This window comes from Sebastes umbrosus, chromosome 7 (assembly GCF_015220745.1).
Source record: "Sebastes umbrosus isolate fSebUmb1 chromosome 7, fSebUmb1.pri, whole genome shotgun sequence".
In the NCBI taxonomy this organism is placed as follows: domain Eukaryota; kingdom Metazoa; phylum Chordata; class Actinopteri; order Perciformes; family Sebastidae; genus Sebastes; species Sebastes umbrosus.
The window spans coordinates 4766018-4790409 of record NC_051275.1 but is presented as its reverse complement, the minus strand read 5'-3'; the positions used below and the strand labels follow the sequence as shown (position 1 = coordinate 4790409).

General features: G+C 40.2%; 1 protein-coding gene and 1 long non-coding RNA gene across 4 annotated transcripts in view; one reads left to right on the top strand and one right to left on the bottom strand.

Annotated features, from left to right (window-relative positions):
* Positions 1-24392, bottom strand: part of LOC119491452 (cell adhesion molecule 2-like) — a 168559-nt gene that overhangs the window by 61049 nt on the left and 83118 nt on the right. The gene's annotated exons all lie outside the window — the stretch shown is intronic.
* LOC119491454 lies at positions 425-17710 on the top strand. The gene is made up of 3 exons (XR_005207612.1): positions 425-588; positions 13707-14028; positions 17293-17710. It is a non-coding gene; the product is annotated as an uncharacterized LOC119491454 (long non-coding RNA).

Here is a 24392-nt window from a genome sequence, read left to right as displayed (position 1 = left end):
ACTGATCAACAAATGAAGACAATGCAAAAGCATTACTTAACCTGACTCAAACAAAACAAAGCATAGCTTTACCTAACAACCTTAGTGAGGACAAGGAGGACACGTTGAGACAAAATGGAAGAAACCATGTGCAGGATAAACAGGGATCCCACGCGAGACGGATGAGTGCAATATGTGCCGGAACAAAACAATGAAATGGATAATAGCATGTCAATGACAATGAGATAAGAAAGCAATAAGAAAAAGAGAAATGCAACGAGGCAGAAAGATGGGACTTTGGCCAGTTTGGCCACCAGAGGCATACGTTTGGAGCAGTCAGTCAGACTGCTTGTTAGCTGTATTTGCATTGTGTGAGGCTCAAAGTGAAGTGCATTCATTTATCTGTCAGACTTATTTCTGAAGTGGGGATGCAGGCCTGTAACAAAGCAATATTGGCTGGTCCCTGTGGTGATTAGTTTAACCGACCACTGAGAGGTTTGTCCTCTAACACAGTGAGAACTGGCCTCTGTCCCTCAGCTGGCCATCACAGGGGTCACTGCTCTCCCTCTGCCAGTGTCACACAACAAACTCTCCTGGGACAACGCCACTGTAAGTAACCCTTTGACAGGGAAGCACTTCATCATATTCAGCTCACACACCCATGCTCACAAGTGGAATCACAAGGCAGTTTAAATAGCTGCTCTGGGCAGCTGTGCATGTTGGTGGCCCTTAAACAGCAGCAGGTAGCTGAAATGCTGGGCTTCAAAGAACCAAAATCTTTTGAGATAACATCAGTAATCTGCTCTCTCGCTCTAGATGTAGCTAGTTTTGTATTTTAATCTAATGGTTTAGGGCTGCATAACACGTATTTATTATTATTAATGAATTTGGTATTAATCAGTTAATTAGTAATTGTATAAACTGTATAGTTTATAAAATTTCATAAAGATGCATATCATTGTTTTGATTTAAACGACCAATGGCTTATTAAAAGTAGGGGTGTAAGAAAATATAGAAAGAATTGAATATTGCAATATTATGTTTTTGATACTGTATTGATTCTCAAAAACAAGGTATCGTAATATAAATATGAATCCAAATGCAGATCACACTGTGCTGATTGCATAAAAAAAGACCTCAGATTTTATGCAAATGGTGGTATGTTGCTTATACTATGACAGTTTTCCTAAAATGACATTAAAAAAATCAATACATTAATAGCAATATATTGCCTTGATTACAGTATCGCAATACATCACAATACATTGAATCGTTACCTCTGTATCATGATACGTATCGTACCGCCAGATTCTTGCCAATACATAGCCCTAATTAAAAGGATTGTTAATTAACTTTCTGTTGATAGACTAATTAATCAATTAGTCATTCCAGCATCATTTTGATGCTTCACTTCTTATACAACCAATAACTAAGATTTTCAACCTTTATAGCGCACACTATAATTTTATTTGAGCAAACATGGAGAATCTGTAGTGTCTCATTTAGAGCATTTTTAAGTGTTGCAAATCTAGTTCAAGATACAGACTTACAGGAGAGTAACACATTCTTTTTTTTTACAGAAGAAAATCTGTCCTTGTGCAGCTCTTGATTGAAAAACTGCTTTTTGTGTGGGAGGATTTAATCACAATAGATCAAAACTGTGAGTAGTAACAGAAGTAGAAACTTTGGATGTGCAATCTATTGAACATGAGGTGACACAGCTGGCAAAGTTCAACAGCTGTAACATCCTCTCACCTGTGTCCAGAGGTCTGTGAATAATTTAGTGTTTTAGTGGATTATTGATGAGGTTGAGCTGTAAGAAATGGTCAGTGCCTCCAGCTTTTTACAGCGATAATACCGAATGAATAACCCGATTAAAAGAGCCAACTCCTCCACAAACTGCAGTGACTCCCTTCAGAGCAACACAAGCAAGCTCTCCTTTCCCCCTGGCGGCATACGCTGCCGCAGAAGCTTGCATCTCTGGTGCTAGTCCAATGAAAACACCACAATTTAAACACTAATCTAGATCACTGTGAAAGGTACTGTGGCATTACAGGCACATATATGGTTCCTCCCGACAATGCCCCAAACCAATTCCTTCTTCAATTTTCTCATCTTGTCTCTACTGTGTTTCTATCGGAGCGCTTCATGTAACGAAAGCCTGCGAGTGTCCCTCCACTTAGAGCAACACAAACATGGGGAGGTGAGCCAGAGTAATTGAGAAAACCTGTTTTCACACTACTGTGCCATGTTGTAGCCACTGTGTGATGATGAATAGGACCTACTCATCTTTTCACGTCACACAGGTATTTGTAAAAAATAAATGCAACATACAATCCTTTTACACGTAATAGAGGATGTCAGTAAAACCTGAACTGCACTGAAAACCAGACGGTAATGCAGAGGTTTATTTTCCTCATTTTCTTCAACTTGTTTCCTGGTATCAGACACAGTCACACAGAATAACTTATTGGTCCTTCTTTAAAATACAACAATACTTACTGCAATGTAAAGAAAATAAATATTTCACAATTTAAAGAAAAATGACAACAACAAAAAAAAAACATGTTAACTACTCCAAGTCTATCTTACACAAAATCTACTGCTATTTTGCCAAAGTCTGACAGATGCTATTTTTGCAAATGCACTGTGCCATATACATTTTGTTTACACTGTATTGTCAGGAAGTTTTGGTTGGTACTTTTAGGTGTATGGTAATAAAGCTGAACTTGCATATTTTGTCTGTTCATTTCAAGAGGCTCATTTCAACCAACAAGCACCTCTGGAACTGTGAAGGTAAAGACGGATTTCCAAAGTGGTCACAATCACATAATAAGGTATAACAAATAGGGCTGTCAAAGTTAATGCGATAATAACACGTTAACGCAAATTAAGGTTGTCGCGGGCTCAGTTTTTATCTACTATACTGGCATCATCTGAAACTAGAAAACCTAAAAACGAAATAACGCTAAATAAAATTCCAAACTTATGCTAAATTTTGGCGAGGAAAAACTGTCATGGCCATTTTCAAAGGGGTCCCTTGACCTCTGACCTCAAGATATGTGAATGAAAATGGGTTCTATGGGTACCCACGAGTCTCCCCTTTACAGACATGCCCAATTTATGACAATCACATGCAGTTTGGGGCAAGTCATAGTCAAGTCAGCACACTGACACACTGACAGCTGTTGTTGCCTGTTGGGCTGCAGTTTGCCATGTTATGATTTGAGCATTTTTTTTATTCTGGACAATTGTTTTGTGTTGTTAATTGATTTCCAATAATAAATATATACATACATTTGTATAAAGCAAGCACATTTGCCCACTCCCATGTTGATAAGAGTATTAAATACTTGACAAATCTCCCTTTAAGGTACATTTTGGACAGATAAAAAATGTGCGATTAACTATGGACAATCATGTGATCAATCGCAATTAAATATATTAGTTGATTGACAGCCCTACTAATAAGATATTCTTAAATGTTTGGGGCATGTTCCTTGCACTCTTTTACCTTTATCGCAAGAGACATGCGTACGTACTGTGCAACATGGGTCTACTAAACGAGCAGTTAACCCAAGTTAGACATATTCATACGAGACGGCTAACACAGGTTCATCTTTTTTCTCAATTCACGAGCCTAGTTTTGAAGTGGTAGCTTGCATGCAGACATTAATCATATTGGCAAGAGCAGGAGTTTAGCTTTTAGACTGCCATGACGTGGTGGACTGTGATGCCGATTACTTTGCTTTTTCCTTTTTGTTTTCTTCTCCAGCGCTCTGTCCATAGCAGCCTTGAACTTTACCATGGCACTTAAAAGGTTGTGCCTGAAGCAAAAACAAAGATTTGATTCGAGATTTACCATTTCAATAGCTCGTTCGACACAAAATTGCCTTTTTTCGACCGAGGTTGTAATAAGATGTTTTCAATGCAGCAACATGAACGATTCAGACTTGCAATTTAATATGAAAAGACACAAGCTTACAGCTTCTGTCTGGTAGTTGTACAGCCTGCACCCTCCAAACAAATCTGGTGTGTAGCAGAAATCGTTTAATAGCATGTGTTACAGGTATGCTAGACAATGAAACACTATGGCATGGATGATAAGGGAAAAACACCACAACAAAGACAACCACAGTGCCTGCAGTTCCCCTATCACTCAGCATTACCTGTGAGATGGTTTTTGGTGTGTACACCGCGGGGTGCGTAACACCATGCCACGAGGATACGCTTCAGTCCAGCTGAGCTGTATTTGATATAAACTGAGATGTTTCAAAGTGATTTTGGAGTGTCCATCTCTACTCCCCACTCTACTAGAAATCAAATTTCCTTGTGTTACAGCAAATTGCTTGACATTATATGGCTGCACCAATGCCTTGCAGAGGCCCTGTGCATGCAGATGAGGGTCCCCGCTTAAGGCAATCCAGGACTCAAACCTCCTAAGTCTTTATCTGACAACCCCCAGGATAATGGCACACGCACGCACGCACGCACGCACGCACGCACGCACGCACGCACGCACGCACGCACGCACGCACGCACGCACGCACGCACGCACGCACGCACGCACGCACGCACGCACTCACACACACACACACACACACACACACACACACACACACACACACACACACACACACACACACACACACACACACACACACACACATCACTCCTCTGGCTTCAGTCTAGCATGATGATGATACTGTCAGACTTCATATAGCACACAAGGGAAGTGCATAATTCCAAACCCCAATTTTACAATCAATGTGGAACAATAATGTTGGGAACAAGGTTTAAATGAGAAATACCTACACATTATGCTAATATTTTCATGTTTGAGTTGATAATATTCCAATCACTTCTGAGATGAGAATTTGTAGTTTTTTCCTCTACACTAACCACCCGACTTATACATTGACTAAAGAACTGCACAGTTGGGATATAAAGGACTGTGTAAGTTAATACAATTGGACCCGGAGATGGCATTATGCAGGGTGTTTTACTGTATTTGCTGGAAGTACAAATGCAGAAATGATACTACATTAGTATATTTAGGCGTATTAACTGAGTGGTGGTGGGAATTGATTCCACAGGACACATTTATGTTCAGAATGTAACCTAATATTTAGGAAGGCAATCTTAAAGGGGAACACCACCCAAATTAAAAATTCCAATATGTTATTTCCATGACCTGAAAGTTCAATTAATATTTGCATGATGTACTCTCTCTCAAATCCAGAAACCAAAGAAGTAAGTCTCAAACTTGTGAAGTCATAGGGTACTATGGCTGCTCCATATACAATGAATGGGACACTTTGTGGACCCACTGAGTTGAAGTTTTTTTCTTTTTCTTTTTATACCCAAAATGAGTTTTATTCTATTTCGAAACAGAAAATGTTCCCATATACTCAGAACATTCCCCTGGGTGCTCTCAGTGTCATCTGTAACATCTCTCTCAATTCACTGTCTACGGAGCAGTTCCACACGTTATGCCCTATGACATCACAAGTTTGGGTTTTAGCACTTTTTGGATTTGGAAGAGAGTTGTTCAAGTTTACTTACTACTACTACTACTATATGTTTTGGACTGTCTTAGACCCAGGGGTGAAAGTAGGCCGGTAAGATTCAGTGCCGGCAGCTGCCTGCCAAAGCCCACATACAACCCATCACTCACGATTGCATTTCCAACAAGAAAACACATCTGCTAACATCAGGTCAACATACAGTTAGTTACCTTCGCCAAGGAGGGTCTGTTTCTGGTTTGATTTGTCTGTTTGTTTGTACACGCATTAAGGTCTTTTCAGACGGGGAGCGACACTCCGCCTGCGTACTCACTTGGACCCGCGGGGTCTGACTACGCTCCTCATGCAGACAAGAGCTCCGTGAGTAAATGCCAGGCGTTATGCGTGGCAACCATGGAAACGGCATCTGTGCAGTACTGTAGGCTAGGTACAACTGTGTGATCAAATATCCCTAATCACAGCTTGATGTGTTGACGCATGTGGTAATGCTGTTTCACCTCCATTAACATTGCGAGATAGGGCATTTGTGCTGCATTCATGTGGTGTCGGAATAATCGCAAATACGAGTTCCCAACTAGTAAAACTCACGTGAATGCCCTCTTAAGTTGGAACAATAACTCAAAACATGAAAAGTTTTGCCAACATTTACAAATTATTCTGCAGCACTTTCACCAAGTAAATATATAATTTGCTATACATGATGTCAAGTGTTTCTAATTTCTTTCTACACCATACAGACATTGAATTGTTGTCAGGGATGCATGAATCTAGGGGGGTGGGAGGAGAACAATATTAAGCGATGATGGGTGGGGTAGCCTAGTAGTACCGGCAAGAACTTCAATCTACTTTCACCCTTGCTTAGACCCTGGAAATAACATGTATGAATTTTGAAAATGGGCGTAGTTCCCCTTTAAAAGAGATGTGATGAACAGCAGGAGGGAGTGACAGATGCAAAAAATAGTGTACTTTGATATACAGTATTACGTCTTCTTGTCACTTTGTGCTGTTCAGAGGAATAAAAGACTAACACGCAGGTGTTTACATTTATCTTGCTGTGAGTGGAAGTCAGTACTGGATTTATTTGCGCACGTTTACATGAAGTGAAAACCCTGCATGACGTCTGGCAGTCAGTTTGGGCCCAGTTCGAAGTTCCGGAGATATTTTGCCCTGTAATGTGTTGTCATGGAAAATGTTTAAAGGTAAAACAGACTCTGCCCTTGTTTTCAGCAAAGAGGATTTCAAGCTGTGAAACGCTGATAATGCTGTTCACTTGGAGCAAATACATGTCACATCTACTGAACGAAGTGTTTCTAGCCAAGTAAAAATGAGTTCCGACGCTATTTATGGAAATACCGTTGGGGTGAAATTAAATGCAAAATTGAATGAACTGTTGGGTCAAGCGTCTTCACTTTGATTCATCACCGGTCTGTCATGTCAGACCTGTGTTGTCTCCTGCCTCGGAGGTAGAAAAACAGATAGAAATGGAGGATGAAGAGGAGGTTCTCAAGGTCATTACATGCCGGGAAAGAGCAGGTTGTCATTGGTGACAAACCCTTCAACTAAATGTAATTCATACAAATGTTCCGGGACAAAACGGTGGACAGTGCTACGTCATAACGTGACCACATGTGAGGCGCTCTTGCACACACACTCGCTTCATCACCCTCCTGGCAGATCAGTCCCTTATCTTTCAAAACACACTCACAGTGGTGTTCCATGTCCCAGTGATGGAATTCTAAAGAAGGTCAACCTCTTGAGAGTACTTTCGTCCGCAAAGATAATCCACTTTGATGAATCTGTTCACATTCTCAAAGTGTCATCCTTAAAGCCTTTTGGAGTCATCGACTTCCACCTTGATATGAAATAGATGCTTCATAAATCACATCGGCTCGCAAACACCGTTGTGCTTTATGACACATCAGCCTGGATTGAAAACTTGCTGAGAATGACAATATGATGTGTTGGAGATGTTAAAATGAGGGGCACTTAACACTCTCAGTAGTTCAAGAACAAAATTTCAGCCAACACTGCAGTGACTTTGTTTTTTGGCATCGACAATACAATTTGGTATAAAACAACGGGACGGTGGCATTAAAATGTAGACAAGAAAAGCGATTATTGAAGAACATTTCTGAAAAGTTTTATTGACGTCAAACGGTAGCAGTATTTGATGAATGCTTTGTGTTTCAGCATATTTAGATTAGCATGCATAAATTTAGATTTTTTTTGAAAATCAGTGACATTCTTCTAATAATTTTTTTAATGATATTCTCATTTCAGTGTTCTTACCCCCCAGTGAGTATGTTTTTTTGTTTTTTTTAAGAAACTATTTTCTGTCACTCTTGGCATGGAGAGGAGGACTTTGACATCCAGGGTAGAGAAAGGGATTTCCATATACTCTATATAATGAGGAGGGAACATCAGTGTGGTTGACCTCCTCTGATGCCCTGTTGACTTTTTCATGGAGGAAAAGCTCATAATCACCAGCTCCATGTCCTGCTTTCTCTATGACAGCGCAGGTAAGCTGGTGAAGAAGAAAGCTGTAACAACGATCAATCTCCCGGTGAGTTTTCATATAATTGTGCCCCATGGAACACTGCTAACTACTTTTAGTTTTTCTAGTGAAGAAGTAGTAGCTAACTTTTGTTAAACCAGCCAATGGGATTTCATTCATGCCTCTTCCCAAGGAGAAAACTTTCAATAGCCATCAGTTCTTGCAGAAATGGATTTTGACTGTAAGGCACATTGTCACCCAGGCTCCATCATACTCAGGGTCACAGTGCTCTTGTTAAAATAGAACGCTAGCTTTTCCATAGTGCTCCTGGCTGATGCAGATGCAAAATACTGCTTCCCAGTCACTGATGTTGGGCTGCCTGTGGCAAGGAGAGTGATTCTGGTACACTCTGTGAATCGGTCTTTGGACAGGGACTCCAGCAGGGCGACCTGGGAATTTTACCACCCAACCTGATTCGTGGAGCTTAAGATCTGGAGCCGATTCATCAGTGATGAGGCCTTCCTCTTGAGGGTTAACCTGCTGAGGCCCTACTCAAACACCAGCTTTCAACATCCCATTGCATGTTGAAATACCGGCTATCCAGGGCAAGAGTGACTTTTGGGATTGTGGCCCCTTAATGGAGCACTTTTTCAAAGAGTGCTTGGTCTCCACCCTTCAAAGTTGCATTTCTGCATGAAGGCCACAGGTTGTCCATAACTACTACAGGAGGACAGCCTGAGAGCCTCCTGGAAATGAATTAAGCAAGGCAGGTGGTGACCTGTCCAATGCAGGTGCCACCAGGCAGGTGCTCGGGGCGAGAGGGAAGTTGACCAGGAGCAGCCTCTCGGCGAAGTGGAATAGAATCCCCCACAGTTGCTGCAGTAACTTTCTACACAACGCACCTTTTATGGACTTGGCATCTTTGTAAAAGAGCAATTCTAAATTCTTAATATTATCACATTTTCTCTGGTTTATTTTATAGGAATGGGAATAAAACTCAAGCAAACGAAAAATATTTATCAGGCGACATTAATCTCTTATCTCTCTTCCATATCCCTAATCTCTACTCTGAGCTCTCTGCTCTCCAGGTCCTAAAGAACGAGTGTGCACAAAGCCACGAACCAAATATTTTGTTATGATTTATCGGATCACAAAAATTTCTCATTGACGATACCTCAAAGGTAATATACATTCATTACCATCCTAAGTTGTATAACTAAAATGTACAATGAAAATGAATCTGTTCTGTGAAAGTCAAACTCAAGAGTTTCAAATATTTCAAATATGAAACCACATAGAATTACAGAAACTTTAAGGACACCAACCCCACACAATTGTAATAATGCCGAGCATTATACAAAAATGAATGAATTGTCATTTTTTTTTGTCAAGAACAGTTATGTGAAGAGTGGCACAGAAATGATCTATTTTGTTAAAGGGCATATACCAAATCACAAAGGTGTGCGGCCAAAACTAAATCGTCTGGCTGCTTTATTTGATAGAAAAGTTCACTTATAGTGATTGTTAGTGAGGTCATTGAAGGCATGGAGTAGTAAAACTTTGAAAACCCTGTTAAAATCATCTTTGTATGTAACTATCCTCTCATTGTGAGTGGCAGCAGGTAAAGTCACCGGGGCTGTATTGGTGCTGACAGGCAGGCCAGAGACAGATTAAGCACTCCAATAGAAAAACAAAGGGATTTTACTTTCCTTAAAACATTTGTTAGAAACTGCATTTTTAGAACAAACTTCAGCTATTGTAATGTGAAAACAGTTTAAGATTTGGCATCATGCTTTTGGCAAACAGTCCATCTCCATCATTGGCCTCATCTCGTGCCTGTTTGGAGTCCCTTTACACAGCCTTCAAAATCTGCTGCTGGTGTAAACCTGGTTACCTGGTCTCACCTGGCTACAACAAGATTCAGCTGCAGCTGAACCAGTGGCCGGCCAGAGGACTGTGGCAGCAGAAACAGAAACAGGGTCCATGATAGTGATGGATGTCTGTCCTCTGAGCAGCACAACATGATGAAAGTTAAATCTCGTAGTAATGTATTTTATTTAGCCTCATATCACTAAAATGTTTATCTCATATCTCTTACATATAAGACACATTTTTGGCTGGCCTGCAGAGGGCCAGCCCTACAAACGCAAAAGTCTGTCACTGACTGAGCCTTTCAAAATGAAAAGGCGGGGACCAGTCCTTCATGCAAATGAGCCTGTCCAGCGCGACGAGTCCGGCTCACAAAACTTGGACCAAGCTGTCACACTAGGGTCAGCTGTGGCATCGCCTATTTCTAGCTTAAAATGTTTTCAGAAGTAGATTTTGGTGGGTTGTTTAGAAGAATAAAAGAAAGTTTACGAGCAACCCGCCATGTTGTTTCCTGTTTGAAACGACAAGAAGAAAACCAGGGACCAATAACGTGCATTCCATGAGAGGGTACGTCACCGCTTGAACGGCCAGTTGAGTGGAGCAGCGTGTCCCCTAGTGTCCTCGCCGGACCTGGTGGACATGTACCCCTGGATTTAACATTATAGACATGATCACTGACTATTTGTGAAACAATTTAGACAGAAATTCACAGACTGAAAATACACGGTCCAGCCATGTACTCGGCTTTGACCGAGTCTTGTTCAAACAATACGGCATCATTTCAAACATTACTACATCACATACTGCATCATAGCTAGCTACACAGCTATCTACATGCACACAGCTAACACAGCTGGGGAAGCAATTCAAGATTTTTTTAGAATTGTATAACTGGTAGATGAAATTCCTCTAAATGGTTTAAAAATATTTGCTACATTCCAGTTAGCAATACTAACAAAAGGTGCTAGTTAGCAATGCTTAATAGACTAACTTCATGCATCTAGAGACTTTATGTGTCACCTGGGAAGCCCACGTTTGCCATTATCTTTTCTCACACTGACTTTTTGACATGTAAAATGATTATTAGCTTTTGCTGTATAAAAAGAAGTCATGGCCACAGAGTGTGTGACAGCTTACACTGACACAAGCTCCTCATTATGGAGATTATATGGAAATCAAACACTCAGAGGAGGCTGTCATTGAAAAGATCAAAAGCCTGTCATTAAAAAAGACATTGACAACGCGAAAAAAATATGAATCAATAGAATATGATTGTAAGTGCATGCTCGAAAACTCAGCAAGTATTCCAAGTTCATATTTTCTATGCCTGAGTCGTCAAGTGCAGTGTTTCCATTTCAGCTTTGATTAAATGTTTTGATTTCAATGTCAGCTCCCTGCTGTTTAATGCCATTTTATTTTCAATGACAAATATATGTCTCTGTTCACGACTTCATTTACTTCACATTGACGGTAGTGTTTGATGTGAAATGGTCAAACGTAGATGCTATTTTGAGTTATTTTCCACAGTGGACTCCTCTGCATTTGTGTGTTGATATTTCTAACGATGCAGAGCTACACTGGAGTGAACTACAATTACACAATTACTGTATGTAAAGGGGCAAGTATTTGTGATGCTCACACAGTACTGAGGATACTTTAAACCACGGTTGTCAAAGTTGACGCAATAATACTTTTGATTTTTAATTCACCTCTTAAAAATCCGGTGGGCCCGGCCGCTATTGCTAATTGATTTCCTGTAATAAATATATACATACATTTGCATAAAGCAAGCATATTTGACCACTCCCATGTTGATAAGAGTATTAAATACGTGACAAATCTCCCTTTAAGGTACATTTTTGAAGAGATAAACAGAAAATGTAAAAAAAAAAATATAAACTATGGACAATCATGCAATTAATCACGATTAAATATTTCAATTAATTGACAGCCCTACTTTAAACCTAAAGTCCGCCTGTGGATATTCTTCAGGTATAGAGTGCTGCAGGAATGAATCCTAAAACCCGGAAATGAGTTAGCATTTTAGCAATTCCGGTTCCCTCGTCTCTAGGTCAAAACGTCATCGCGCCGACTCGTCCACCTTCACGGCCTTCTTGTATATACACTCGCGTCCATGTGACCGTGGTGTAGTTCATTTATAGCCTAATGTTAGCTTTTTACTTCTGGTGATTGCATTCACATAGAGTGGTGTTCATTTGTGAAGATTATCTTGCTGAACAAAACCTGTAGGTATCATAAACTTGTGTTTGCCACAGATGTTATTTTCTGCAATTATCCAAAATCCAAAATCCCCTAGGGAACCAAGGCAATGTTAACTTCCTGATTGGCAAACACAAATATGTCATCCCTGCAGCACTCTTATATACTTGCCACTTGTTGCATACATACTGTATCATTTTTAATCTTTATGCATCACTTTTGAATTCATTTGATACATTGTTACAATTTCCCAAAACGAATAATGTTGTGGTTCAGACGGTCAGTAGGCCTCATCTCGTGCCAGTGACGCTGTCTCTGAATTAAGACATTTCTACTGTAATAAAACATGATTCTTCTTGTTGCAATGACGGCGCTGCTCAGTGCCATCACAACAAATTAACCTGGTGAAACTAATAGCTTCATTCATGTCAATGCTTTACAGCATTAGACTAAGTAATGCAATTAACAGCTACTGTGGCCCCAGTCTAAAATTCATTAGTCATGCTTATGGTGCGACCATCTAGTTTGATATTACTCTAATTGAATGTTACTCAACAATATTTCCATAAGATATTGGTGAATAACAAGTATGTTGATGCACTGTACAAACGCCTTCACCTGGACTAGTGAAGGTACTAGTAGTTGCACAAGGAAAGATGCACAAATTTAAGTAGTTTAGACGTGATCACTATAGAACATTTAAAAGTGCATATTTAAAAGAATCAAATATAATGTGTATACAGTTTTATAAGGGGTCACTAAGGCAGCTGTTGGATGCTCTCGTGTTTTTGTGGCAGTCTTTGGACACGATTTGCCTGATACTTTGTTGACGACCTGATGTGTAATTTTGAATTCATGTCTGAATATTTCCTGCTGATATGTATATAATGGTTCCCTGATAAAAGTGAATCAGCATGACCATACAGAGCTTTTATTGTTTTTGGCTCATGGCAGGACTCAGTCACTGCTCAGTGCTAGCTGGTCCTCTCTGTGCACTGGAAAAAAAACATTAATATGATTTGGGCATTCGGCAGCCTTCTCTTGTCTTTAATGGGACTGTAAAATCAATTTTAGCCAGTTAGTGAAAAACCCTTTCATAATTATTGTGGTCAGAGGTTGATGTTGTTTTCTTCTTTTCTTTTGGTTTCCTATCTTTCTTTTTTCTCTTTATCATTATTACCTTTCTTGCCCTCTTCCCTTTGTATGACTGCAAATGAGCAGGTTGTAAATGATTAACTATTATTTATTATTTGGAAAAGAGAAAAACCAATTTAATCATGAAAAGCAAACTATTATCCAGTGGGGTAAATACTGATTAGGGAACACAATTTACAATATTTGAATCAGTTGTAGAGCCAAGTCAACAAAAAGCAATTTGTGTAAGAAATAGAAGCCTTTTACCATTTGATTTCTGTTTTTCGTCTTAGTGTCAATGTCAATGTGACTGTTCCTTTAGGACACTGACTGAGAAATGAGCTTCTTTCAGAGCTAGCACTTATTGTCATGACTCTAGCTGGTACATTATCCTGCAGTGTGATCAATACGTGAGTGGGAAGATGACATAATGTCACTGTTTTGATAATATACTGAGGAAATGTTTTTTCACCCCTCTTTTTTAGAGTAATCAAGTAACCTCTAAGCAGATACAGGCCAGTCAAGTCAAGAGCAATCCAGACAGAGCTCAGGGATGAGAGGAGAGGTGAGGGTGGAAGCAATGACCACCGCGACCAGAGACATGCCCTGCTGCGGATGAGACGATGTGTCTGCTGGAAATGAGCCAGAAGATGCACAGTGCCCAGACTGGTTCTGAGGAAGGGTATGTGGGAATTCACTTTCCTTTGACACCGGGCGCACCACGGGTTCTGGCAACGCAGCAACCACTTGGCCGAGAGTGGGAAATCCAAGGAAACTGCTTGCCTCGCAAACATCCCCGGTGACAGGGTAAGTCCCAGTAGCTCAGTTCCCACTGTGCCACAATGTACTCTTAATCCCTAAAATGCTCTCTCTTCCCCTCTAAAACAATGCATAATATCTGAGCAGAGCCACAAAAGAGAGAAATACATGCTTCATGTGTAGCTTTAGCAGCCCTATTATGTTTATTGCTGGATTTAGTGCAATAAAGGACACAGTGTGAGCGAGACAGAGATAGGCGGAGGCAGAGCGAGAGAAGAGCATGGCACAAAAACAAGATAGCTCAAGGAAGAGATTGTTTGGGTTCAACCAAGGCAGTACTTATCCACATTCCTCCCTATGGATACGGTAGATGATTCATGACACTTCCACAGTGTAATTGTCAAAGTAGATTTCCAAAGTGACAAAAGCAGAACGCAGAGCATGAAGAGAGCAAAGATGTATTCACTATGATGTGCAAAATCTCCCACCGTGACCTACACACGTCACTCTGTGCCTTCTATAGGCATGTCAGGTGAGGACGGGATTTCTTTCAAGCTTCTTTCAGATGGATCAGGTGTTTTCTTTTTTTTTTTTATTGGACACAGTCATTGCAGTATCCCATTCCAATTCCTAAATGAAAATATAAAAATATTTAATCGTGATTAATCGCATGATTCTCCATAGTTTATCATGATTAATCGCAAATTAATTGTACATTATTCATCTGATCAAAATGTCCCTTAAAGGGAGATTTGTCAAGTATGTAATACTTTTATCAACATGGGAGTGGAAAAATATTCTTGCTTTATGTAAATGTATGTACTGTAACTGTATATATTTATTATTGGAAATCAATTAACAACACAAAACAATGACAGATATTGTCCAGAAACCCTTTTAACCCATTTAACATAAAAAATATGCTCAGATCATAATATGGCAAACTGCAGCCCAACAGGCAACAACAGCTGTCAGTGTGTCAGTGTGCTGACTTGACTATGACTTGCCCCAAACTGCATGTGATTATCATAAAGTGGGCATGTCTGTAAAGGGGAGACTCGTGGGTACCCATAGAACCCATTTTCATTCACATATCTTGAGGTCAAAGGTCAAGGGACTCCTTTGAAAATGGCTGTGCCAGTTTTTCCTCACCAAAATTTAGTGCAAGTTTAGAGCGTTATTTAGCCTCCTTGGTGATACTCAGCTAGTATGACATGGTCAAGTTTTTATAGTTTCATATGATGCCAGTATCTTCACTCTAGCTTTTAAACTGAACCCCCTACAATCTCCAAAAGATCGATTGCGTTAATGCGTTAAAGAAATTAGAGGCGTAAAACAAATTTGCATTAACACGTTATTATTGTGTTAAAGGGACTGTTTGTAAGAATCAGAAATGCTTGTTAACAGCGACACCTGTGGCCGTTAAGTCAACGAAAGTCAGCATCGGGCTCGCGCTTGCTCGCTCTAAATAGACATGAACGAGCATCTCTCAAAACAGTGAGGCAACACACGTCAGCTAAAACCACAATATCACTCTATATTTCAGCTGCTTGGCAGTAATGTTAGCTGACCAGACGAAGGTCTCTCCATGAATCAATGCTGATCCTAGTGTTGACTTTTCCTGCCTCAGCCTCCCGACCGCAGCCGGAGGAAACAGGGAAAACACTGGCACCCGGTCAGAGACGATAACGTTTCTCGCTCTGGAGCCCCGTCACTTCACAAGACACGGGAAACCTCTGTTGGTCTGGAGGAGCTGCAGCAGTTATTTCTGCAAAAACGTCCACTGTACATTCACTAGATATTCTCAGAGCTACGAAGCAGAGCAGAGTACAGCAGAGACTCTGGCTCTGGAGACCAAAGCTACGGTCTTCCCCGCGTCCTCCTACCGTGCACAGGACACCGACCCGGGTGATTTATACGTGTAAGAAGTTACAAACAGTCCCTTTAACTTTGATAGCCCTAATTTTCTCACACACAGTACATAATGGTATGTATGAGGTTTTGAAATATTTGCAGATTTCTGCCTCCTTCCTAGCTTAATGGAAATCAATGGAGTTTTGTTTCTCGTGCTTAAACCAATAAATATGTATAGCAATTCAAAAGTAATGCATCTTTTCTGATATAATGTCTCCTTACTTTGGATAATCCAAAGACCTCCCTACAGTCATTATGAAAACTGTTGACAGTGTGTTCTGTGGATTATCCAAGACACTGATCCTGGCTGAGAAACACTGAGAAACTGATTCTGGAAAGAGATATTTAAGTAATATAAATGTTTTTGTTAAACATAAATGTAATAAATGTATTTTTTTCAAAGCTTTGGGTGCCACAAATACAATTCCATCCAGTTATATCGTACTGGGGTGGTTGTAATGTGGGTGAACTGATCCTCTAAGAAGAAAAATGGGTTTGAGAAGAAGGACTACCTGTTTTATTAACTGTTTTTAGAGAGTTCTTATCTCTGGCTTCACTGCATTTCACTGCCTATGAGGCATCTTCCTCTGAGCACTGCCACATATTCTAATTAGTGAATACACAGGCTGAGTGGGCTCTTTAAAAATAGCTTCCCTGTAGAATAGCATGAGGAAGTACAGAGCAAGTACAGTATAGGTAGAAGAAAATGATATGCGTGAAAAAAAAAATACGGTGCCTTTCAAATGTAGACATTCTTCATAAGAACAAAAATTGTAAATGCTAATATAATTCAACTGGAAGACACAAGATGGCCCATTAAAATATGTGCTTTAACAGGTGACTTAAAATGGCTTCAAGGTACTGGAAACCCCGCGATCACACTTCGGAGGAGTAGACATTTTCTCATCTGTGACAAAACTTGAATGTGCCGCAATTTAATGGATCAGAGTTCTGTGCATGGCAACAGATGGGGGTCTAGCTGGCATACCCCTCATTATTGAGCCTCCAAGCCCTCCTCTCTCACATTGCCACCTGTCCAGCAGGTCTAATGTTATTCTCGCACCTGGGCAGGCCATCACAAGCTATCATCAAAGTTGTGCTCTGAGGGCATCCAGTCTTTCTGCAACGTGTCACAGCAAATAGAAAGAGAAATGACACACATTCACCTTGAGACTGCACCGTCCACAGATTACTGAAAGGCCTTTGAAAGAAGATGTAAAGCCTCTTGCAATGAGACGATAGTTTTGAATGACCCACGACTGTTGGAAGTCACACTGATATTTCCCTTGGCTAACCACAAGGGAACATCCACATTTATTTCTGTTGATTAACAGAATATGTATTTATTCATACCACGTTCTCACACACTAACCTAAACTTCCTCTTATCTCCCTGCAGGAGCAAAACTGTTCCAATCATGGGAAGGAGCAGCTGACAATGATTCAAATGTGCTAGAACAACGCTCTCAGAAGCAGCTGAGAGATCCATATGTATGAAGATAACCGTGGCATCAAACAGCTGAGTCCACTTGTTTTCTTCTCTCCAAACAGGAAACTCTGCCATGCCTTCATGATCATTCCTGTATTTTGCGTAATGAACAGTCTTGCAAATGAGTCACCGGCTAAGCGTCTCTCTTTCTTTTCTCTCTCTCTATTTTTTGGTTGTTATTCTCCCTTGTAGTTGCATCTTCCTAATTCATCACGCCTGTTTGATAGTGTTGTGGCAGTTCTGTAATAAAGGTAGGTTCAACATGTTTTTGCTTCACCCAGGGCTCTCAACTAACTTTTTTCACCATCCTCCCAGAACCGTCCCGAAATAACACCTAAGCCGTCTTGAAATGAATGCGGAACGTCTCAAATTTAAAATCTTTGTTTTTCATCATTATTATCAGTTAATCATTCAAAGTGATCTTTAACATGAATCGAATATTAAAAGTGCTTTATTTTTGTACATGAATTTACAATTTATCAAAAACCTTTTTTTTATTTTAAAGTAATTTTATTGTTTTTCTTTCTTTTTTTTTTACAATTTGCAAGTTTGTTTTGATTTTGATGTTGCAGCTGAAATTAAATTAAAATATTTTTTGTGTGTAAAAAGTAGCATTTGGTCAAAAAAAAAAGACTTTGCATATGGGCCCCCAAAAAACGGCCCTGCTAGCTGGTGTATGTTAAAGTTGGAAGTGCTGCAGGACAAGATGCACTTGTCATGGGGAGAGGCGCAGCATGTTGCCACGGACAACATGCAATGGAGAGATCTCATTGCAGCCTTATTATCAAGGGGATGAAGAGGAGTAAGTAAGTAAATAAGTGGTTAACATTGGTAACATGATTTGAGCTGTTGCAGAGTTTTGACTCTTCGTAGTTAACGTATCGTCAGCTCACTCACTGTAAATGCAAACGTCAGCTGCTGATTTGTTAGCTAGCGTTATCTATAACATTACCGTTAACATCGAACAGTCTAATGTTAGTTAATTGGTAACGTTAATACTAGAAAGCTTACCTTATTGACTTAGGTTGAATTTCCCCGTTGCCGCTGCGGCTATCGTGAGGTCACAGGCCGGCGGTATATGCTGTGTGTGTGTACGTGCAGGATGAATCGGACACTGACAGTGTGTGTGCGTGTGTGTTTATGTTGTCAAGGAGGTTTAATAATAACGGTGCGCTACACAAAACGTGCAGTCATTTTCATCTCCGTTCATTCTAATATAACGTTTTTTTTTCTTTCAACTCTCGTCTCAAATTAATTTTCATCTTCCCCGATCATATTTTTCTTGGCCCCGGGACGACGGGACGTCCTCAAGCTCGAGCCCTGGCTTCACCCCATGATAAGAGGAGATTTACTGAATCCTTGTGAAATGGATGCCAGCATTCTACTTATTGGACTTTTTTGGAGCCTGCACTCAAAGTGGCAGTCAACTCTGTTCATCCATCATGTGTAATCTGTTGTCTCTGCCGAGATCGCCACAGAGATCTTCAGCTGAGAACAAACACCTCATCTGTCACCAGGGCCGTGCTGCACCATTTCAGTCTGTCCACCTCAGATGGTGCCAAGAGTATGAGGGGGAGACATAAGTTGTTAGGATGATAGCTTTGCAAACATCCTTCGCAATGTGTCGAAGCGTCAATCCTTGCCTATGGACACGGGGTGTGTGTCTCGTCGCTGCTTTCATTAACAGAGCTCTAAAGCTACTCTTCAGCACAAGGTCTAGGAGTTGATTAAAGGCATGTTTGCTCGGAGGCAGGAAGAACAAAGGTTTCACAGCGCTGCGCGGGGAGCACAGTATCTGCACGGCTGCCATTAAAAACTGTAATATCGGTTTAGCCTCCCGGACCCCAGCCATCAATAAGAAGGTCTTCATGACTGACAAAGGCAAACAGGCAAACAGCAAACAGCTCACAGGCACAATCCCACCTGATAAGGCTCATAACCTCATTCACTCTTCACTGGAGGAGTTAATCGAGTCAGGCTGACATCATGAACTGAGATAATGCCAATAAATACCATTTTCTCACACCGTGTTCGATAATTATAGCTCTCTAATCCACCAATTGCCAGGGTCTAAGGGTGAAGACACTGCTTTAAGATAAGGCTCGGTATGTTCATTATTGCACTCGCACGGAAACTGTTACTTTTTTGTGCTAAAGAATTTGATCCATCGAGTATTAATAGCGACTTTTCTGCTCGAGGAGCATTTCGTGTCGCCACCAGTTCTTATTCCCCCGGCAGCAACATTGAAGAGAAAGTGGAATTAGTTTTTTGTATAGCCCAAGCAGCTCATACTAATGGGTCTTGCAGGGGTTGTTGTTTGTACTGGACTATTTCGCCTTTGTTCAATTATGTATTCATGGCTTTACTCTTCACTCCAGAGGAAATAGGAAATACATAACTATTGACTGCTGTTGCCAGGGCAAGCTTCTCACGTTCTCAATACAACAGCTTCAACATGTTCTGATCTCAGCCCCCTGTCTAAACAAGTGTCGGTTTCACTCGTTTCTCTGCCTCCTGTGCGATGTGTAATTTTACACTGTCATAACCGATATCTATGACAGTCTTGCTGAGAGTTCCTTCATAGACTAACAATCATCAGATTTGCTCATGTCCCCATGTTGACAGAAAAACAAGAGCTTCAATTTTATCAGCATTGTCAGTTCAGCAGTCATCCCAGTCAAGCCACACTGGATGTGCCCTTGACGACAAAGCGCTCCCCGGTGCAGGCTATTATTCACGTGTTTGTTTACTACACGCCACAAAGAAGAGGCATGCCGTGGCGTTTACCCTACTTTTATTAACCCACCTTCCAAGCAACCTCTCCGCAATTAAAGTAAAATCCCCTTCGACTAATGTGTCTTGATTGCTATGTGTCGGGAGTGATGGATGCATGGTGCGGGAAGGGGCCGTTCACACACCGTTGCTGAAGCATCATTTCAGCCCCTAGAGAGAGGGCGGAGTCGGGGTGGGGTGTTGGCTAAGTGATGTCCCTGGCTGAGCCCTCCATCACACTCCTCACAAGATGGACAGCGAGAATACTCTTCCTCCGCTAAGATTGATTGCCCGCTGTTGGCTGTCGGGATGGATTAACCTTGTGAGCTTGGAAATGTAAGATTCTATCTGTGTCCAGTGTAGTTTTGATATATTAAGTATTCACATAAAAAATGGTAAATCTAATATAGGGTTAGGGTAATTCGAATTTTTAGGTTATCAAGGCTAACATAATGAAGGTGTGACATCACAATCGAGGATTTGTAAATGGATGACTTGAAATCCAATTGGAGATGAAGAGATTAGTTCTGAAAGGTGAAAGTCTGATGTAAATTTAGCCACTGCACATTATTTTCATTTAAAAATGTTGGGATACAAAATAACCCCATTTTAAATAGTAACATGGATTATTGGAAGGAAATCCATAAAAATAAAATTACAGCATAAAGGCTAACTTGCCTTTTAGGATAAAAACAATTCATAACAGTCATTTTTATGTAATTTACACTCGTAAAAGGTTTTTTTCCTCTTCTCTACAGTATGATTAACAAGCATTCTCATCTAAAGAGTGCCACAGGAATGAATCCTAAAACCCAGAAAGGAGTTCGCATTTTAGCACTTCCGGTTCCCTCATGTCGAAGTCAATGGGTTTTTTGAATGGGTTGTCAGTGAGATGCCTGAAATAAGGTCTGTGGTTAACACGAGTTTAAGAGATTTTAAAGTTTTGTTCTACGAAATAAAATACGTCAGTAAATACTCGTGAATTTTGAAGCCTTTTTGTGTCTTTAAAAAGGCGGTTGCTAACAAGTGTCTAAATGAGACTACTAAACGTCATCACGCCGACTCGTCCGCCTTTACAGCCTTGTTGTGTATACTCGCGCCCATGTGACCGTGGAGCAGTTTGTTTATAGCCTAACGTTAGCTTCTTACTTCTGGCAATTGCAATTACGCTTCAAAAATCATAAAAGTGGTGTTAACTTGTGAAGATTATTCTGCTGAACAAAATGTGTACCATAAACAAGTGTTTACCTCAAAGCTTATTTTCTGCAATAATCAAAAGCCATTGGAAAAGTCCCATTGGCTTTTTGTTGAGGGAACTCAAGGCAATGTTAATTTCCTGGTTGGCGTACAAAAAGAATACATCATCCCTGGAGCAATCTATTGACCCTGAATGATCTATGGCCTATGGACTACTGTAAGTGATTATGAAAAGAAATTGATACTCATCTTTGTCCCTCAATAAGGTTTTTTTCCATGCATGTACCCCCCCCCCCCCCCTCCCTCCCCAACACACACACTAATGAATCAACAGAAATATCAGCAGCACCACTGTAACCAAACCAGTCCGCACCAGTTTATTTTGTAATATTTTGTTTTAAAAAAATAATTTTATTCTGAAGCCTTTGGGAGATTTGAAAGATTTGCTTCCTTTTTGACCTCCAAATGCATGCTGAACTAAAGAACTGCAGAATAGAAAATAGATAAATGTTAATTTCTAGGTACTAGATGCCACAGATTTCTAATTATTCAACAGACTAAGAGTTGCCCTTATCATTCGACTACAGGAGAGGGGTCAAACAGAAGCTCGTTCCTGCTATTTTAAAAATGTCACAACTGCCAACTTTCACTGAAATTCAACAGAGCATCACAAATAAAAAACCACCTATCAGACTGAGACACTCTTCCATGTTTTATTATACAGTTTAACTACTGATCCTGCGTCAATTAAACAAGCCAAACTCAACCTGCTCGAGATTCATCACATAATAAATACCAATATTTGATTATGGGTTCATTCATGACAGCCTGTTATGTTCCTAATAGATGCAGTCTTCTGCAATCTTCAGCAGGACAGTAACTGTCAAAGCCAAAGCAGAAATTCACTTGATTTCACAGGCAGTTTCAGATTAGCAACAGCAATCATCTTACAAATGAATGAATGGAAGTAATTCTTCCAATCAGGCCAGTTTGAAGCACTCAGTAGGTTTACCTAAATCATGATGTTTGTGTTCTCTGCCAAAAAGGGTTCAATATTATTGTTGTTCTGGTTTAGAAATTAATATAATTGAAATAAGGCAATTCAAAGTTTATTAGAAAGTTTATTTGCAAAACATCATGAAGATGATTATTCTTATCCTAGGCCAAGTATGAACAAATTATATTATTGGAATTTTAAATTGAGCTGAGATTACAGAGCAACAGTATTTGAATTATTTTCCCTAACTTCCCTCACACTTCTCTGTGCATATCAACTCCTCCCTATAGGTGACAACTTGATGGAGTGCTGATTCACAGTCCAGATGAGTCAGCTGAAACTATTACCTTAACTTTTTTTATTTATAGATGTTGATGACAAGAAGCTAAGTACCATTTTGTGAGTAGTTATATTTATATTTGTTATATTTGTGTACACTTTCTGTGGCTGCTTCATAATTAAATGGGCAAAAATATCAGATTTTGCTTGCTGAAAAAATATGTCTGCTGGAATATGTGTGAGTATATAAATATAATAAATGTGAGTGGTGAGATTGAACCACTCAGCAAATGTGCTGTGAAACCACATGGAGGGGGATAACGAGTTGAACACTAACAGCGATCCCCTTCACATTACACAAAGTAATTGGATTCAGTGTTAATACCAAATGATAAATGGAGCTTTAACTAACCTAGCCACCCACAAAAATAAAGTGTAACATAAACTGTAAGGTAATGCTACTCGTCCAATCTGGTAATAAATCTGTTTGGAGAAAAAAAATTAAATGGACCATTTTTATGTTGAGCAAGTGGTTTGCGCTGAATGAATCTGATCTCACATACTGAGATAGCAACTTTTTTCCTTTTTGGAATGAGTCACACTTTGTGAGCGTTCATGATTTGGAGCTTAAGACAGGCTTATACAGTAGCACAAAATTTTACCAAATAGTGAATATGCGTATGTACGTGGTATAACCTTTGGGCAAATGTTCTCAGCAGCTAATGAGGCTAAAAAAAAAACTGTGAGACTCAGGTACTTCAGCCAATGCCCAATTCAAGCAACTGCTTTGCAACACCTCCAAGTGCAAACACTCAGATAATAATGAAAATCTCTCCACCAAAAAAATATTTTTCTTTTTTGTGTAATATGTTCTAAAAATCTTGAGAGGAACTGAATCGTCATCGCAAGATGGGCCGGTCATAGATGATATCCCTGATGAAGTTAAGCGTGACTTAAAAGGCCTCAGTTTATAACAGCCTATAATAACCAACAGCTCCAGTATCTGGGCCACATTACTGACACATCTGTTGTGAGATGAAGATCCCATAACAGCCGCGAGGAGAGATTGCTCTGGTTTTACAGGCCAGCTGATATTGGACTGCAGATTGCAGCTCAAACAACATTTTACACATGAACCGCAGTAAAAGTGAAGGTTGGAACAGCATCAGCAGCATCAAAAGAGGACCATGAGTTTATAATGAGTTATTGACACGGGTGACAGAACATCAGTTTGTCTGGCCACATGCGGTCACAGTTAGGGTGCTACGATCACGTCATCAAGCCGTTGTAAAGGTGTGAAGACGAGACTGGATTTGTCACAGTATTTCTCCGTCTCCATCTGTGTTGTTTCGCAGTTAATTCTGTGTTCAGGGTTTAGCTGACAGAGCTGGGAAATATAACACTAACCAAGGACAGCAAGCATAAAGTATTTCATACTGTAAAGCCTGAACGTCTATACTTTCAGCCTCTGGGGAATAATATTTAACTTTGATATTCCTCGGGTACATTTACACCTGTCATTGATGTGATGCGAATAATGTCCAATTAGGTCAGACAAAAATAGCAGAGCAAATAAATCATGTTCTCTGCTCCTGAGGAAAGGAATGCACATCACAGACTGTCAGGTGTGCAAACGAAATTACACCTCCCATGGGGAACGCGGACCATGTACTTCATTATTCCTCTTTTGGAGAGAAAGAAAGTGCACTCATCGCACTTTTCTTACCCATACACCTACAGTACCATTATTTCTGACACCAGCAGC